The 14,900-nt window shown below is 39.0% G+C and overlaps 1 long non-coding RNA gene across 1 annotated transcript; it reads right to left on the bottom strand.

Annotated features, from left to right (window-relative positions):
• Positions 1-7,333: 7,333 nt before the first annotated feature.
• LOC140035994 (uncharacterized) lies at positions 7,334-10,400 on the bottom strand. The gene is made up of 3 exons (XR_011839888.1): positions 10,161-10,400; positions 8,299-8,374; positions 7,334-7,614 (listed from the first exon to the last, which is right to left on the bottom strand). It is a non-coding gene; the product is annotated as an uncharacterized lncRNA (long non-coding RNA).
• Between the last annotated feature and the right edge of the window lie 4,500 nt (positions 10,401-14,900).

Genomic DNA, 14,900 nt, shown 5'->3' with positions numbered 1-14,900 from the left:
CTATTGGGGAGTTTTGTTCTTACTTTGGAGTTAATGTTATCTCTGAAATTAATGTTAGTGAATGAGTCCTGGCGAGAGCTAGGCAGGCAGTCCGCCGAACCCTTTGGTTAGCCTTAGGGGCAGGTGGGGTTGTCACAAACCAACTAGCAAGAATCATTCCAAAAGTAGTCATATGCCTGTAAGGAAAACAAAAGGAACGGTGTGAGCTAATTGCCCAGTGAGATACTATCACTTAAGCAACCAAGTTCATGTAAACATAAAGCTTTTCATTTCAATTCACCAAAAGTAAACAAAGGCACACATTAATGGTGGTGATAAAAGGATACGGATGGCTCTCAAGAGCCCTTTTCCCTCGTTTGCATTTCTTGATCGGACGTCATTGACTCTCCATCAATGTTCAAAAATAACCAACCATAGATTCCACTTTACTTCCATTCCTTCCACCTAACATTCCCCTACTGGGCCCGAACTCTAAACACTTGCACTGTGGTATTACTCGAGTAAACCGGAATCGAGAGTCTCTCATACTACAAGATTCCATATAACACTTCCCCAAGGCACATTAATTGGCACGACCAAGCCCTCGCCGGCTCGATTCAATCAACGACCCACGGGGTTGAGCTCAAGGATAACAATTGTAGTCGTTGGATGCTCGTCCAAACGACACCAAGCCATGTACTTTCATTTCATGTAGCATTTCATATAACATTCCAATAACATGATAAACAATAAGTGAGAGTGATAAAGTACACTTTCACTTCAAGCAATTAACATTCAAAGCACCAAGTTCAAGTATCAAAGCCATATATTAACACACAAGTGAGTAGTACACTCACCAAGCTTGCAAATGCGGTTTCATGCACTTCCGTCACAAGAACGTCGTGAACCATCGTCACGCCCTAAAACATGCAAACAAGTACAATAAGACTCGATAACGAGTCTTAATCCAATGCCAAATATGACCCCAATAGGGTTCCATAAGCATACACACACATTAGAGGAAACCAGAAAATTTGGAAATGCAATTAGCTTTGACCCTGAAAAAAAACAGTTTTTGACCTCTTTTTACGGTAATGGCACCAAAGGCACCACGATTACCGGATGAAGGTGTACGATGCACCGTTTCGAAGCTAAAAGACAGGGATACAACATTGCAGAGGTCACTCAACCCCGTTTTGAGTGCAACCAGGTCAAAAATGCAAGGTACTAGATCAAAACCGTAAAAACAGATTCACAAAACGCATTCTGGTGTAAACATCTTAACTCAGCCTGCACAAGTCCAAATCCAGAAATTCCAAAGCCGCTCGAAAGCTTAGAAATAGGGATACATTTCATCAGAAGACCTCAACAACCAATTCCAAAGCAATTCCAGCCAAAACAACCAATTACAGGCGCAATTCTTACATTCGGATAAAATCAGGACAGCAAGGGTAATTTCGACTTTTCTCATTCTACACTACTCCAATTGACCTGATGTGAGGCCCCAGTCCGTTCGTAAGTCGATATTAGGGTTATTTGATATTCGGTATGGAAAATAGGGTTTTATGGCTAGGAAGGAAACCCTAATTCGGTTAAGTTTGAAAATCCTAGTTTACATATTATGATTATAAGGTTCAAGCTATAATTTATATTCGGTATTCCAGTGTGTGCCTTGACATAGGTAAATATAGGATTTGTTTTAATTGCAAAGGTTTAGTAAGTTTGAATGATTAGCAAACCTCTAGTGTTACAATATTAGAAAGTTTAAGTGGAAGATTATTTATCGCTCGCCTTTTCTACATTTTCTTTATTAGAAAAGTTCCCCAGATAATTTTTATGAGTAAATATATGGGTTTTAGATGATTTTTCTAGTATCGGTTAGTTTTTGAGAAATTAAGAACGTATATCGGACGTGGGACCCACTAGTGCGATAAGTTCGGAAAAATTCGGCCAAATAGGTTAAATTCCGGATACTGTGTGAAATTTATCGGGTGTTAAGAGATAAGTAGAGGATGTGAGAGGAAAAGAAAGGATAGAAATGCATTTAATGGAGTGACAAGTGTCACATTTCCATTGGTTGAAACCTAAGACAACTATTCACCTTTTTGACTTTTCTTACCCATGAAATAAATATCTCAAAAATTGACCAAAATTCACCATTTCTTATCTTTCTTGTGGCCGACCAACATCAAGCAAAAGGAAAGGAAAAGCTCTCCAAATTTCATGCTCCAATCTTGCACAAATCAACAAACTAACCGATTAAACTTGAAACCTCTCCATAAAATCCCTTAAGTGAGTGGTAGTGAGTGGTGTGGTGAAGTTTTTGGAAGAGCTAAGGTGGTCTACAACTCCTCTTCTCTTGTATACTAGGTAAGTGATGATTGAACATACTCCTACACCTAATGATGCTTAAGTTATGCTTAGTAGTGGCTAAAGTGATGATATTTGTGATTTATTTCTTGATTTGAAGTGATTTGGTGAAGTTTTTATATTTTTGAGGAATTTTCTGGTTTAATATGAATGTGATGTTGTGGTCATCTATGATGGTTGATGATGAGGGGGAAAGACTCTAGTAGGTGTGAATTAGTGATAATTGCAACCAATTTTGGACTTGGATTGAATTGTGGAAAGTTAGGGTTTTATCACCCCTTATTCTGTCCGGTTTTGGATCATAGGGTTAGAGGCCGAATTGGACTTTTCTTAAAACATGAAAGTTGTAGGTATTGATGTGTTACAGGTGCCTGTAAAATTTCAGGTCATTTGTATTAGTGTAAAGTGAGATATGTCGATTTTACTGTAGCTGTTCTGGGTTGATCAGGATGGCAGAACTGCGTTTGTATTTGGCTATTTTGACTGGAATTACTTTGGATTTGGATGTTGGGGTCTTCTGATGAAATATAGAGGAATGTCTTAGCTACCATATTCCTTTGGAATCAATGCATTTGGACTTGTATAGACTGAGTTGGACTCATTACAGTATTATGTGATTTGCAAACCTGTTTTGGTAATTCTGGTTTCGTATTTTGCATATTTGACCTAGTTGTGCTAGGATTTGGACTGAGTAGCCTTCTATATTGTTGTAGCCCTGTTTCTTAGCTTCGAAACGGTGGGTCTTACACCCCCATTCGATAACCGTATTGAATTTGGTACCATTACCGCATATTGAGGCCAAATACGGTTTGTGATCCTGTTTTGCGATTCTGGTATAGTGTCTTGCATTTTTGACCTTGTTACATTCAAAATTGGACAAAGTTTCCTTCTTCAACATTGTAGCCCCTTAAGTCCTGGATTTTCCTGTAAATTTTCAGGTTAAATGGATTAGTATATCCTGAGCTATAAACGAAATACTCAGACCTGTTTTGACCGTCAAATTCTGTTACGTTTTTGGAAAGTTTACGATTGGAACTTTGGCTTCACATTTGACTGGGTTACAAGCTGTTTGGGCTTGCGACCAAAACACCAAACTTATAGCCTTATATCAGAGCTTTCTAACGCCCTTGTAATTTCATGAATCGGATTTATAAAACCTGAGATATAGCCGAGCAAATAAGGCCTGGCCGTGAAGATGACCATTTTCTGGTCAGATCTGTTTTGGTCCTGATGACCAATTTCCGTTCCGAATTTCGATTGCCGACCTTCATGAAAGTTGTTCCATTTGGAATGAACTATCTAACCGCCAATTTTCAGCTCTTTTGACCATGTGTAGCATAGAAAACAGTTTGCACTCAAAACTGACCATTTGTGCATTGGCCAGATTTCGTAAGTGATTGTGTTTGGTTCATTTGGGACTGAAACCTCCTGTTTCAGTTCTGGATGTCTTCATAACAGTTGTTGTTCATCCTTTAAGCTTTGATATGGCATCCCATACGCCTTAATCCGATATTCGTAGCTCAACTTATGAGTAAACTAGAAATGAGTATCAAATCTGCCGTTTCCGCTAACGGCCGTTTCCGTTTCCGTTCGTCATATTTACGTGCGCGCGTGTCGTTTTGCCGTTTTGCTTGTTTTAGGCACGATAGTAGCCGTTTGCGATATTATGTGACACAATCTTCTATTTCAGACGGTGGTGAGCTGGGCGGAACTGGTGGGGCCCACTACTAGCTGTTCATTTCGATCCGACTTTGTACTTTTGCTATTTCAGTTTCTGGGTAAGTATTCAGGCCAGTTTGGTGTGTTTTCTTTGCTATGTGTTTGAGATATGTGAAAAGGGTACTTAGGCGAGGGTGTACTTTATCGCACTCGACCTAATCCCTAATTTGAATGTATAATTGTACTTGGCATATGTATATGAACCTTTTGGAACCAAAACCCTTGAGCTTGTGGCTCGGGGCGACTTTCGAGTAAAGTTTGTGAAGTTTGCAAAGTTTGTGAGTTCGTGGGCCCGATCTAAGACCTGTATGGACTATTCGAGCCAGTTAGGGCTTGGTCGAAGTCAGTCCAACTTAGTCTGAGGTCACCAAGTTTGTAGGTTCATGTTATGAACCAATTTTGTGAATCCAGTTCACCGAGAAGGTGACCAAGTTTGTGACCCGAGCTTGTGACTCAAGCTCAAGTTTGTGATTTCGTTCGCCCGGGCAAGTTTGTGAGGTGACTGGCCAGTGAGGGTGATAAGGTGTCGGTGGGTGTACAAGTGAAGTTCTACGGACCATTGAGTGTGGTCGACGGAGTGTCGGCAGGAGATCACGCATGGCATATGAATTGGCTTTGGAGCCACCTGTATCCTTATTATGTGATGTTACTTTTCTGCTTTTGCTTTACTCTTACTATGTAACTGTTGTTACGTGAAATTTATGCTTTCGCCCCTGTTTACTTACTAAGCATATAGCTTACCCCTTTCCTTTTGTTTTCCTTAGCAGGGGCCGACGCGGGGACTTTTGGCTCGTACACTAGTATAGTTAGATTGGCTTGTAATAGTTGATCAGTTAGAATGTTTGTTTTTGTTTTGGTGGTTTGTGTAAGAACCCTTCTTAGGGTCTATCTTCTGTTGGTTGTGGTTATAGTGTATTAGAGTGGTTTGACTCGAGACTTTTGAAGATGTAAATATAACTTTTGGGATTGTACGTATTGTATATAGTGCTCTTTCGATTTATCTAGTTTTATTACTTTAAGTTTTGAGTCCTGGCGCGAGTTAGGCAGGCGGCCCGCCGATACCCTTGGGTTCGCCCTTGGGAGAAGTGGGGTCGTCACACCTGAAATTTTGTAGGCACCTCTAAAATGTCATTCCCTACAACTTTGATGTTTTACGCTAAGGCCAATTCTGTGACGACCCCACTTCTCCCAAGGGCGAACCCAAGGGTATCGGCGGGCCGCCTGCCTAGCTCGCGCCAGGACTCAAAACTTAAGCAATAAAACTAGATAACTTGAAAGAGCACTATATACAATATATACAATCCCAAAAGTTATATTTACATCTTCAAAAGTCTCGAGTCAAACCACTCTAATATACTATAACCACTACCAGCAGAAGATAGACCCTAAGGAGGGTCCTTATACAAACCACCAAAATAAAAACAAACATACTGTATGTCCCACTATTACAATCAAACCTAACTGTACTAGTGTACGTGCCAAAAGTCCTCGCGTCGGCCCCTGCTAAGGAAAACAAAAGGAAAGGGGTAAGCTATATGCTTAGTAAGTAAACAGGGGCGAAAGCATAAATTTCACGTAACAACAGTTACACAGTAAGAGTAAAGCAAAAGCAGAAAAGTAACATCACATAATAAGGATACAGGTGGCTCCAAAGCCAATTCATATGCCATGCGTGATCTCCTGCCGACACTCCGTCGACCACACTCAATGGTCCGTAGAACTTCACTTGTACACCCACCGACACCTTATCACCCTCACTGGCCAGTCACCTCACAAACTTGTCCGGGCGAACGAAATCACAAATTTGAGCTTGAGTCACAAGCTCGGGTCACAAACTTGGTCACCTTCTCGGTGAACCGGATTCACAAAATTGGTTCATAACATGAACCTACAAACTTGGTGACCTCAGACTAAGTTGGACTGACTTCGACCAAGCCCTAACTGGCTCGAATAGTCCATACAGGTCTTAGATCGGGCCCACGAACTCACAAACTTTGCAAACTTCACAAACTTTACTCGAAAGTCGCCCCGAGCCACAAGCTCAAGGGTTTTGGTTCCAAAAGGTTCATATACTTATGCCAAGTACAATTATACATTCAAATTAGGGATTAGGTCGAGTGCGATAAAGTACACCCTCGCCTAAGTACCCTTTTCACATATCTCAAACACATAGCAAAGAAAACACACCAAACTGGCCTGAATACTTACTCAGAAACTGAAATAGCAAAAGTACGAAGTCGGATCGAAATGAACAGCTAGTAGTGGGGCCCACCAGTTCCGCCCAACTCACCACCGTCTGAAATAGAAGATTGTGTCACATAATATCGCAAACGGCTACTATTGTGCCTAAAACAAGCAAAACGGCAAAACGACACGCGCGCACGTAAATATGACGGACGGAAACGGAAACGGCCGTTAGCGGAAACGGCAGATTTGACACTCATTTCTAGTTTACTCATAAGTTGAGCTACGAATATCGGATTAAGGCGTATGAGACGCCATATCGAAGCTTAAAGGATGAACAACAATTGTTATGAAGACATCCAGAACTAAAATTGGAGGCTTCAGTCCCAAATGAATCAAACACAATCACGTACGAAATCTGGCCAATGCACAAATGGTCAGTTTTGGGTGCAAACTGTTTTCTATGCTACACATGGTCAAAAGAGCTGAAAATTGGCAGTTAGATGGTTCATTCCAAATGGAACAACTTTCATGAAGGTCGGCAATCCAAATTCGGAATGGAAATTGGTCATCAGGACCAAAACAGATCTGACCAGAAAATGGTCATTTTCACGGGCAGGCCTTGTTTGCTCGGCTATATCTCAGGTTTTATAAATCCGATTCATGAAATTCCAAGGGCGTTAGAAAGCTCTGATATAGGGCTATAAGTTTGGTGTTTTGGTCGTAAGCCCAAACAGCTTGTAACCCAGTCAAATGTGAAGCCAAAGTTCCAGTCGTAAACTGCCCGGATATAAGAACAGTCCTGACATGAATTCTTATTTCGATCATAACTAGAGCTACGGGACTCGGATTTTGACGCACTTTATAGTGTTTCGAAGTTGTGACCAAGATATACATTTCTTATGAAGGAGTCGACACCCAGATCGTGTGACGCCCCCACTTCTCCCTAAGGCGCACCAAAGGGTATCCGCGGAACGCCTGCCTAGCTCTCGCTAGGACTCAAGCAATAACGTTCAACCTTAAAGCGATACTAGATACCAAAATCAAATTAATACGAATACATATAGTGCAGAAACGTTCATGCTTAACAATATCCATCCATTACCCAACCTGTCAGCATATGGCTCTGATGCCAACTGTGACAGTTTTCATGGTCACATCACAAGGTACCTATCCGCTTGCCACCCGCACGTCGTGCGTTCATAATACAACTTAAATTTCAAAATATACATCACAGATATCCGAATGATACATTAAACTTCCAAAGTACAATCATAAAGGGGTCAAGCCAAAATACACCTGAAACCCTAAAACAAAATATATCCAAAAGGAGATTTCTCCGCGTTAACTCCATTTCCAGTCCTGTTAAGGAAAACAAGTCTACAGGGTGAGCAAAACGCTCGTGAGGCCAAGGACACACATGCAAGCACATTGTTCAAATAGCAATCTCAACTTTATCAAATAAAACCGTGATATTTCAATAAAGTACCATTTGAGCAGGAAAAATAATCAGAAACAATTCAAGGATATAGTAGCTCTCAGGAGCTAAGTTCCACTCGCTCTGCCGATGTCATTCGTATACTTTCCCGCATTGACCCTCCTGTCAACCGGGTCGGTATTTCCATTTCCGTAGATCACCACTTACTTCCCTCCGTCCACCGTACACCCCAAGGGCCCACAAGTCTATTATAAGGCGATACTTTACGAGTATGCCAAGCAGGACCTCTTATTAGGTCGAGCTTATAATCTCATGGCTCGCCCAAGTTCCCGACCAAGCCCATTGCCGGCTCGAGTTCAAGGTCGGCCTATGAGTTTGGGCGTCCCCCATTCATTTGGAAGTCGAGGAGGTTCACTCCAACGACATATGTAACCATTACATAGCATTGCATTTCATTCATTCATTCAATACATTTCATTCAATACATTTCATTCATTCATTGGAAATCAGAACGGATGCGATAAAGTACACACCCGCCCTTATTTTTAAAATCTCTAATAATTACCACAATTAAGCAAGTATCAAAGATTCACACACTTGACACTCACCGAGCAATTTAATAAAGATTATTCGCTGGAGTTCAAGTGTCCATGGTGAAATCCTCTTGAAGGTCTCCTTGTGTGCCTGGCAGTTAATGGTGGATAATTACTCAAGTATCTCAATTATCAAGTAAGATTGTACATTAGTACGATCTAAGGAATATTTCACAAAAATGAACCTCAATTACTCGTAAATCGAGGTTCAACTTGCGTTTTATGAAGTATAATATTAGTTGAGTTTTTATCATGAAAATCGTGGGCAAAACGTTTAGATAATATCAAAAGTGTAAAGAGTTCTTGAAAACTCTATTTCTTTGAAATTGGAAAATTTTCAGCTTTATCATGAATCTTTGAAAAATCGTAACTCACTCGGTACAAGTCGAAAATTGGAAAACTTTATACCGTTGGAAACCTCTTAGAAAGTACTATAAGTTCCTAGAAGACACTTTTCCATGAATCGAAGTGGAAAGTGCTCAAAATGAGCTTGAAGGTGCAGGGTTGGTTCACAAGGCAGAATGAGGTTGGATTTTGGCCAACTTTGAAAATTCGGCACGATTCGCACGTTGCAAACCGGCCTCTGAATTTTGCAGCTCAATTAGTGTTGCAAGTGAAGTTTATAACAAAACAAGCGGATCAAGAATCGGAGTTTCGAGCACCGAGATACGGTAGCCCGAAGTTGAGCAAATTCAAGACTGGATGAGAATTTTCCAGATTTGAACCTCTAACTTTAGTAATTCAATTGGGTATCGAAACGAACTTGAATCGGCACCAAAATTGGCAGTATTTCAATACTATGTGGAAGGTATCTCTCTATCGAATTTTGGGGAAAAATACCTTCGGCAAGGTCGTTAATTAGCCAACCAAAGTTCAAGAAAAATCCTAAGGCAATCTGCCTTTGACTTTCATTTTCCAAATTTCCAATCGTTTAACCAAGAAAGTTATCCAACCATGGTTCATTTGTGAAATAAGGGTCTAAGATACATCCATGATACCTTTGGTAAGTGTTTAATATCAAAAACATCAACTAACAAGTTCACTCCAAGATTTTGTTCCAAACCAGTCCAAAGATTAGGGTTTTCCAAAACAGAGCAGTCCACTTGTTTCAGTCACAACTCAGTCAATATAGATCGAAATCGAGCATGGCTTACGCCGTTGGAAAATACATTCATAGAGTTAAAATATCACAGAAGAAATCGTTTCCAAATTCGGCACCCATCTGATTCAAATTCGGGCATCAAGTTGCTGCCTGAACACTTCATTCCAGATGAACAGAGTAACAGGACAGCGAACGTAAAACATTTGGTTCGGCTCGCTCACAAAGAATCAGAATGTGCATTATATACCAAATTAAATCTAGGAATGTATAGTTTCAAACGCCACCGACGGCACATGATTTCGACATCCGAGGACAGAGTTATAGCCAAAATACTACTGCTGGTCAGAGCATACGCGAATCAGTTTTCCAGATTTGCTGGTTTCGAACAAAAATTCATTTGCCCATTCAAACCTCATTATTTTTCAATGAAATTTTTCACACATCTAATACATCCTACAAACATCCAATTAAAGCAATTAAACCATTAAAAATTGGCCTGGAAATGGCCGAACATGGCAGGGGTAAAATCGGAAATTTTAGCTTCTTACACCCAATGAAGTTCCTACTAATTACCCACCACTAATGCATCATTATAATCACTAAACCAACAATATAATCACCATTACTTATCACATCAGCAACAACAACCCAAGTGTGGGAATTCCAAGAGCCCACAATCACATTTTTACACCATAATCAAGTAACTAAGTGCATGCATGAGCTTAATCTTGCCATATAATCTCCAAAAGATAAGAATCCAAGGGTTGATCATTACCTACTCCTTTGGTTTGCAAGGTCAGAATTTTCGGCCCTCTTGAAGCTCCAAGAAACCGTGAAAGCTCCCCTCCTCCTTAGCTAGATATAATCTCCAAGAGGTTTGCTAAGTGGTCTCCAAGTTTGGTGTGATTTGGAGGTGATTTGGGGTGGTTTTTGGGGAAGATTAGTGTGCAGAATTTTTTTTTGAACAAGGAGTTAGAGAGAGAGGGTGTCTTGGCCGGCCATGAGGAGAGAGAAGAGAGAGTGTGTTTGATCCAAGTTAGCTTCCAAGAGAAGGTGCAATGTGTAGTGCAAAATCACCCAAAAGTCAACTCTCATTAGGGGCCGTTTGGTACGATTACGGCTCGATTTTTCGCGCGTTTGGTTCACTAGTGCACTAAACCTCCAAGGCATATATATTCATGTAAATATTATTCACTCTTAATTGTCCAGGAATAAGGGTCTAAAGTCCCTCAAATGAAGCCGCGCGTGTGAAAACGCGTATCGTCAAATTTAACGCTATAACGCGAAACTTTCGAAAAATTCTTATAACGATTGCACTACTAACTATCACTTGAATATTTATTCATAAGATTACCTATTTTAGGACCATAGTACAAGTCTCCAATATTCCAAGCTTATTGTGCTACTACGCGGATAAAAACTCCAAGTACTATTCACTATTTTTACTAAACGCGCTCTAGGAAATTAATTTTCGAAACGAATCCTTTTAAAAATATAACGAAGTTATATTACCATGTATTTAGGTCTAATAAGACTAGAAAATATTCCTCGTGGCAAAAATCCAATTAAATCATTTATTAAGCCATAAATTAGGTTTAAATAAAATAATAGTTTTTACGAGTCCTCACATGAGTCGAGTATTAACTCCTCAAATCTCCAATAAATTTGTATCCATACGTCTTTTGGAAAACTATCCACGCGTGAGTAGTATATGCTCACCTAGAACTTATTCACCTTTAATTCTCGATTAACTTTTCTTAATCTGCTATTGTCCGTTCTTAATTTCCCCAGGATAATCGTACTCTCGAATATAATATCACCTCGAAACACTCGTGTTCACTATCTCGCACTTAAACAATCCTTCCGAAAATTGAAATTGTTAACGGGACATTTTAAAAACACAATGAAGACATTATTCCATACGAATGGATTTAAAATGGTCGTAATAAATTATTTGGGGAAAACAGGTGGATAAATACTTAATGAAACCATTAATATTCGAAAAAAAATAAGAAATTTTTCGGGTCTTCACAGATCGTACTCTATCAAAATCGAAAAAGTCACGGTCAGAAACTTTCCCAAAACGTAACAGAATTTGACGGTCAAAACAGGTCTGAGTATTTCATTTATAACTCAGGATATACTAATCCGTTTAACCTGAAATTTTACAGGAATATCCAGGACTTAAGGGGCTACAATGTTGAAGAAGGAAACTTTGTCCAATTTTGAATGTAACAAGGTCAAAAATGCAAGACACTATACCAGAATCGCAAAACAGGATCACAAACCGTATTTGACCTCAATATGCGGTAATGGCACCAAATTCACTACGGTTATCGGATGGGGGTGTAAGACCCACCGTTTCGAAGCTAAGAAACAGGGCTACAACAATGTAGAAGGCCACTCAGTCCAAATCCTAGTACAACTAGGTCAAATATGCAAAATACGAAACCAGAATTACCAAAACAGGTTTGCAAATCACATAATGCTGTAATCAGTACAACTCAGTCTATACAGGTCCAAATGCAGAAATTCCAAAGGCATATGATAGCTAGGACATCAAGCTACATTTCATCAGAAGACACCAACAACAAAATCCAAAACAATCCCACCCAAAACAACCCATTTCAGACGCAGTTTGCACATTCTGATCAACCCAGAACGGCAACAGTAAAATCGACATATCTCACTCTACACTACTCCAAATGACCTGAAATTTTGTAGGCTCCTCTAAAATGTCATTCCCTACAACTTTCATGTTTTAAGCCAAGACCAATTCGGCCTCTAACTAGGAGATACAAAACCGGACAGAATTGAGGAACAATGAAACCCTAATTCCCAATTTTTCTTCCAAAACAGAAATTACTTGCAATCTTCCACTTTTTCCACCCTCTAGAATCATTATATACCATTTCCAATCATCATATATTGCCACACCATCATGTTCATATTAAAACAGAAAATCTCCAAAAATAATAAAACTTCATCATTTCAACCACAAATCAAGAAATAACCCATAAATTTGCATCTCATACAACCACTAAGCATGATTTAAGCATCAAGTAAGAGAGGAGGGTGGTTCTTCATGACTTACCTTTAAAACAAGAGAGAGAGAGAGCTATAGGTCCTTCTAGCTTTCCAAATCACTCCACCAATCAACTTACTAACACTAATAGGAGAGGTTTTATGGAGTAAGTTCAAGTTTCAATGGTTAGTTTTGATGATTTGGAGCAAAATAGAAGCAAAACTTGAAGAGTTTCTTCCTTCCTTTTAGAGAGAGAGGGCCGGCTCTTATGGAGGAATTTTTGATAATTTTTGGGTCAAATTTTTTATAATGGTAAAAGTATGAATAGTAAGTCAAATTGTAAGAGTTAATCTTATGGTGACACTTGTCACCTTATTTAATGCATCTCTATCACTTTGTCTCTCTCCACTCTCATCCATATAACAACCTTCAATTATCTCATAACACCAGATAAATGAAATCCAGTATCCAAAACTTAACCTAGTTGGCCGAATTTTTCCGAACTTTTCGCACTAGTGGGTCCCACATCCGATATACGTTCTTAATTTCGCAAAAACTAACCGATACTAGAAAAATCATCTAAAATCTATATTTACTCATAAAAATTATCTGAGGAATTTTTCTAATAAAGAAAATGTGGAAAAGACGGGCGATAAATAAAATTCTACTTAAGCTTTCTAATATTGTAACGCTAGAGGTTTACTAATCCAGAGTTTACTAACCATTTTCAAACTTATTAAACCTCTGTAAACTATAACGAATCCTATTTTTTTATACTTGCCGAAACACACACTAGAATACCACATAGAAACTATAGCTCGAGCTTACAAATAATACATAAACTAGGGTTTCCTTCTTACCCTAAAACCCCAATTAGCCGCACAAAATAATGGAAAACCCTAATATCAAGTTACGAACGGACTGGGGCCTCACAAATTCGGCCTCTAACTAGGAGCTACAAAACCGGGCAGAATGTTCTTCACAAAAACCCTAACTTGTCAATTTTTCTTCCAAACAGAAATTGGTTGCAATTAATCACTTTTTTCCACCTCCTAGAGTCATTACATACCATTTCCAATCATCATAGATAGCCACACAATTATGTTCATATTAAAACAGAAAAATCACCAATAAATAGAAAACTTCACTAATTCAACCACAAATCAAGATGTAATCCATAATATTGCACCTTATACTACCACTAATCACAAATTAAGCATCATTAGAGGAAGGAAAGTGGTTCTTCACAACTCACCTTAGAAACAAGAGAGAGGAGCAATAGGTCCTCTTAGCTTTCCAAATAACCCCACAAACCAACTCTCTAACACTAATTGAAGAGGTTTTATGGAGAAATTTCAAGTTTCAATGGTTGGTTGGATGGATTTGAACTAAATGGAAGCAAAACTTGAAGAGTTTCTTTCTTTCTTTTTGAGAGAGAAAGCCGGCCACAAGAGAAGAGAAAATGGAGAAATTTTGGTAGTTTTTTTTTTATTTAGTCAATTGGTAAGACCATGAATAGCGGTCTTAAGATAAACCCACTCAAATGGTGACACTTGTCACCTTTTATTAAATGCTTACCTAACTTGTCTCTCTTATACCAATCCACATAGCATCCTCTAATTATCTCTTCACACCCGGTAAATTACTTCCAGTATCCAAAACTTAACCTAGTTGGCCGAATTTTTCCGAACTTTTCGCACTAGTGGGTCCCACGTCCGGTATACACTCTTAATTTTTCAAAAACTATTCGATACTAGAAAAATCATCTAAAAACTATATCTGCTCATTAAAAATACCTAGAAATTTTTCCTAAGCACGAAAATGCAGAAAACAAGCCATGAAAAAAATATAAAACCTAGAAAATGAAAAATACGGGTTCTCACAGTTTACATGTTTTTATTATGTTTTACATGATTAGTTAGTTATAATTAATGCGTGATGTCACCACACTAGTCAACGCTAGTTGTGGCCCCTTTCTTGTCACCACACTAGTCCAACGCTAGTTGTGGCCTCTTTTTCTGATTGCTCACTAGTCCAACGTTAGTGAGAACTCGTAGACATGAGTTAGTCCAACGCTAGACCCTTAGGGACCGTTCAAACCGTTAGACCATCTTTGTGTGACACGATCATGACACTTCATGCATATTTTTCTACTTTTTAGGGTTTTTATCATTTTTGCATGACATTTCCCTTATCCCATGTTTCCCCTATATATATATATCCCTTATCCCCATGTACGACACATGACATTAGACTTATATTCCATTTAAGAATTAGAGTTAGGATAGTGCATTTGCTTGATTAGATTAGGGATAACCCCTCGAATTTGGGATATGGACGAGTTTGGCTTTCTAACCTCAGCACGCTCGTATTCCCTCTATTAAAGGGAACATTGAAGTCATGAGCATTAGCTCCCCGTACCCGTTATGATGCATTTCTCTAGGTCATGTATATTTGTATAATTATTATTTTTTTATTATTTTCTTTCTC

Source organism: Coffea arabica, chromosome 2c (assembly GCF_036785885.1).
Source record: "Coffea arabica cultivar ET-39 chromosome 2c, Coffea Arabica ET-39 HiFi, whole genome shotgun sequence".
Classification (NCBI taxonomy): domain Eukaryota; kingdom Viridiplantae; phylum Streptophyta; class Magnoliopsida; order Gentianales; family Rubiaceae; genus Coffea; species Coffea arabica.
This window is presented reverse-complemented; position numbering and strand designations above follow the sequence as displayed.